Genomic DNA, 5,275 nt, shown 5'->3' with positions numbered 1-5,275 from the left:
CGACAATATGGAGTATCATTCGTGCCAACCATCCTAGTAAGCCTCCACCAAGGCACCACCCACCGAATCGAAAATTCTCTCTTTGCAAAGAAAATCTTCCAATCATCATATGACATGTTCGCAGAGTAATTCTTCTTCCTACCGACTAGATCTTTGGGACCATATTTTTCAATATCGTCGGGGGCTACAAAGATTTCTAAACGCTCCATCAACCAAATCTGCAAAAAAAAAAAACAAAAAAAAAAAAAAATCAGTCGATGTAGGGAATATTTCTAGCATTACCCCAAACTTGAACCCCATTGTGATCAGACACTTAAGCATGATGGCGTCCTAAGGGAAAGAAGCAAGAGAAAAAGAGTCGCCAACAAGTTTTAGGAACTTGTAAACCGTTCACAGGATGAAGGTTACACCCCTTAACGATCCAAGAGATCGTTAACTCCAATAGGTCTGGAACCAATACTGGAAGTTCAGGGATAAAGGTACAAATTCAATCTAAAAGAGAAAGAACCTGCCCTAATTATAGGCCTCTACTTTATTCTTCTCGTATTCATGTGCGCTTTCTGATTAACATGCAATCAATAGGTTAACCCTAAACCTGTTTATCTTTGTTGGTTGAATATTAATGCACAAATAAATCTATTATTGGCGATCACTTGAATTATAATCATATTAACTCTAAACAAGATTATTAATTATCTTATTAAGCATGATTACAAGTACAAATTCCCTTTAAACATGCATAAAGGCGTGATCAAGCAATAACAATAAATATCAAGCAACATAATAACAATATTCAAAATAATAATAATCATAACTTAAATCATCATCAAAATAATCATAATTATCATGATCATGTTAAAGCATAATATTAATAGCAAGATCCTAGGCATGATACTAACAAGATTAATAACAAACCCTAGCATGTCACTAAACATATAAAAATCAAAGCTTTAACCCTAACATGATACTAACATGCTATTAGGAAAGGAATAGGAAGCATCATAGAAATCATAATTGACATAAGGAACTTATTGTTGTCACCCTAAACATGGTACTAGGAAGTAATAAAACATCCTAACATGACAATAGGAATCAAAATAACAATATAAGCATGATTTCTATATCAAAATATCAATAAAGCAATTAAAGCACTTACTTGGAAGCCTCGTATCTCTTTCTAATAACAAAATACAGACGTTAGTAACTTCAAGGAAAATATAAAAATCAAAGAATTAAATTAAATAATTGAAAGAGAGATTTAGGACCAAACCCTTAGAAATATCAAACCTTTCACGTCTAGGGCGAAGACAACTTCAAATTATGCTAGGTGTGTCTACATCTTGTAAATGCGGAATTTTGTTTGTTAAAAATTGGTTTAGAAAGAGAGATAGAGAGTATCAAGATTTCTTGATAAGAGTTGATGATTGAAAAAGGGGAGATATGACCTCTATTTATAGGAAAAAAGAGAGTCGAAAAATAAAGAAAAGAATCCGAATTCGAATCGAAATAAAACTCGATGGACAACAGTTTTAGCAAATTTTGTTTTCATCATATCTTTTGATCCAGAAGTTCAAATAAGGCATATAATATGTCGTTGGAAAGCTCTTGAAGTCTTCTTTCCAAACCAATTAAAACGAGATTAAAATATTTTTTATATAAAAAGATATGGCCGAAATAGTAGGACGGTGTCAATTTTGGATAGAGTTTCATATTCCATTCATATCTTTTTCGTTATAGCTCGGATTTAATATTATAATATATCATTGAAAATATAATTTCAATATCAATCCAACCATAAAAAATTTGGATTAATATTATGAGGCAAGAAATTAAAATCTTAGTATATTCCACTTCGTACAAAACAAGGATTCTCAAAAGGAGTAGTTTTATTCAATTTCAAACTCTTTGAAACATAATTATCAATCCTAATTCCATTAGGATTTAAGAGATCCCTCTAGAGTATTCTAGAATACTATAATCAATGCTAATAGCTTTAGGAATGATAATTAATAATAGGCCCTCCTCTAGATCATTGGGATGTATGTAAGAACCAAACCGAGCCCAGTTTAGTAATTTGGTCATAACTTCCTCATTATTCATCGGAATTGGGCTTATAATATATTTTTGGAAAGGTCTTTTCAAACCCCATCCAACTATACTATTATTGGACCCTTGTTATGGACCAAACTAAACTGGATAGACTATTTTCATAAAATAGAGTAAGTTTTCAAAAACCGGAAGAAAGATTTTTTAATACAAACTAACCGTAACACTAGACTTTCCATACTTTCACTTCATTCGATTATGATTCAACGTGAAAAGTATTCATCACCGGGTTTTGTCTTAGGGAGACACAAATGGGTGTCTACAGAAGCCCCCACTTTGACTGAGTGTGGAGAAACGCAACTTTCGAAAACAAAAGTCAAAGTATCGATAGGGAAGGAGAATGATTCAAAACGTTCTGCGATAATAAATCATTCTTGTAACGCCGATACCTGCAAACTAGCGTTAGTTAAAACAGATAAAAGAGTTAAGAAACGCGTATCTTGCACCATCGAGCACACGTCTCTTGAGAAACCAATTTGTTGCATTTGCCGTTGTGACAACCTTCCACAAGCTAGGGAACACCATCTTGCTGTTTTGATGTTCACTCTTCTCTGAACAATGGAGCTTTTCTGATATGTCCACGCGTTTCTGAACAAAAGAGCTTTGATATGATATGCCCATGCGTCTCTAAGCAAAAGATCTTTTTTCTTGAATTATAGTGACAACCTTCCCAATCATAGCAAAAGTCGTCGAAGACCGCCTCTTCACGAACCGCTCTTTTCAAATCTCGGTGACAACCTCCACAATCTTAGCGAATGTCGTCGAAGACCGCCCATCTCGTGCTATCATCTCAAATCTTAGTGACAACCTCCACAATATTAGCGAATGCTGTCGAAGACTGCCCATTTCGTGCTATCTTCTCAAATCTTGGTGACAACCTCCACAATCTTAGCGAATGCTGTCGAAGACCGCCCATCTCGTGCTATCTTCTTAAATCTTGGTGACAACTTTCCACAATCTTAGCGAATGTTGTCGAAGACCGCCCATCTCGTGCTATCTTCTCAAATCAAGTGACAACTTCCACAATCATAGCGGAAGCTATCAAAGACCGCTTCATCTTGAATCGTTCTTTTCTCAAATCAAATAATAACTCCTCAATCATAGTGAAAGCTATCGAAGGTCGCTTCATCTCAAACTTCGTCATCTTAAATCTTCAAATCAACCCTTCCATCTTTGGAAAATATTTTTCAAGAACCATATATGCGATTCTTAAAGGCTTTAAATTGATTTGTAAAATCTTACATCCTAGGAATTCTTTATGAACCAATACTTCGGTGTTTTTACTGCTCTTGAACCATTATGTCGGTGCCTTTACTATGAGCCAATGTTTAGGCGCTTTAAGCTAAGTGAGACGATATTTTATCAGGTCGATCACTTTATGTGATGGTAATCGAGCCAATTACCTAATCATGTCCGATTGCTTATAGGGGCTAACTGGCGTACCAAGGAACCCGCAAATTTCTGCACTAGGCCTGCATAATCTAATATGGGGGCCATGCATTGTGTCGCCGCATTTTGCTTCAATCGCCAGACGACAGCCTGGTCATCTAGCGCTGGAGTCGGGTCTTCCTTATTTTGCTCTTGCTGCTGCTATTCATTGCTCGGTTTTGCTCCGAACTTTAAACTTGGTTGTTTCCTTTCAACCAAATCCGCTCAAATCTTTTGTAAATTAAAGCTTTTCATCTCCAATTTACTAATCCATGTAATTTTACACAAACTTGGTCTCAAATTGCTCACAAACAAATATACATTCATATACAAGTTAATTCATGGAAATTCTGACGAACAACGCGCTCCCAAGATATCAAGCGAAGCGTGTAGTACCAACAAAGACAGTACGGTATGACGAAAGCTGCAAGGCCTTGGAAAGATCAATCATCCCAGCCCAAGGCCGATATTGGATCACAACAGCAACCTGAAAACCTTAAAAAGTTGCAATGAACGCTGAAAATAACATCAAGGTAGAGAATAACATGCTGCAAAATCAATTCTTACACCAACAAAAGAGGTGCCTTGGCGCAGCAACCCGCGCAGGGTAGGGATGGACTCCACTCGTGAATCGCCTCGGTCACGCCAGCTGGCTCAAACAGGGAAATCATGGAATCCTGGAAAGTACTCATAGAACCACAGCTGCAATGAAAATTAATCTGTAAGCACAAGAGTTAAATAGGTTAAAACAAAACAAGAAGAAGAAAGATCGTTACCTTTACGACTCTCCATAAACCGTAAACAATGACAGGGGCCTGGTCATTCAGCTGCCTGCAGCCATGACGCAGTGACGAGAGTAGATCAGCCTATCTAAGGCTGGCCCAACTATAAGATCCTATCTCGCCGATCATGACCTAAGAAGGAAGGTAGCAAACGAGCGCACGTGAACTCTTATCAAGAGAAAGAGTGACGAATAAGAGAATCAAAATAAAGATCCGCACTCACTGCTCAGGTGACGTCTCAGCCATGTCAAAGCCATGGGCAAGAACCGAAGCCAACTCTGATCGCTCGCTCTTAAGACCACCTTGAGGCACCGGCTGAGTCCTGATGTGCTGAACGACCGGGACTAACAAATCTGCTACCTCAGCCGCCCCCAAAGTGAGGTTAGGAATCTGTCGTACGACCCGCTCGGTGAAGCGTAAGATGCTAAAATCCAGGGGGGTCACTGTCATCTCCCCCAAGCAAAGTGAAAAGTATTGGTAATATTGCACGAACGACGGTCTAGCCACAACCCCGGGGGTTGGGAAATCCTACAACCGCTGAATAGAAATCTCCTAAACCAGCAGACTCCCACAAGGCGTTCATAACCGGATCCCTCGTGATAATCCCATATAGCCAGGGAATCAAATCTCTAGCTCCGAACCCATGATGGCGAAGCGTGCCATCGACTATTGTAGGGAATATTTTAAGCATTACCCCTAGCTTTAACCCCACTGTGATCATACACTAAAGTACGGTGGCGTCCAAAGGGAAAGAAGATAAAGCAAAAGAGTCGCCAACAAGTTTTAGGAACTTGTAAATCGTTCACGAGGTGAAGGTTACACCCCTTAACGATCCAGGAGATCATCAACTCCAATAGGTCTGGAACCATGACTGGTAGTTCGGGGATGAAGGTACAAATCCAACCTAAAAGAGATTGAACCTGCTCTAATAATAGGCCTCTACTTTATTCTGATCGTAT

General features: G+C 38.4%; 1 long non-coding RNA gene across 1 annotated transcript; it reads right to left on the bottom strand.

The window, feature by feature from the left end:
• Positions 1-3,080: 3,080 nt before the first annotated feature.
• On the bottom strand, positions 3,081-5,050 carry LOC110712666. Its single transcript, XR_002509647.1, has 3 exons — positions 4,311-5,050; positions 4,102-4,236; positions 3,081-4,021 (listed from the first exon to the last, which is right to left on the bottom strand). It is a non-coding gene; the product is annotated as an uncharacterized LOC110712666 (long non-coding RNA).
• Positions 5,051-5,275: the final 225 nt, after the last annotated feature.

The sequence above is a fragment of the Chenopodium quinoa genome, unplaced genomic scaffold (assembly GCF_001683475.1).
Source record: "Chenopodium quinoa cultivar QQ74 unplaced genomic scaffold, ASM168347v1, whole genome shotgun sequence".
NCBI classification, from domain to species: domain Eukaryota; kingdom Viridiplantae; phylum Streptophyta; class Magnoliopsida; order Caryophyllales; family Amaranthaceae; genus Chenopodium; species Chenopodium quinoa.
This window is presented reverse-complemented; position numbering and strand designations above follow the sequence as displayed.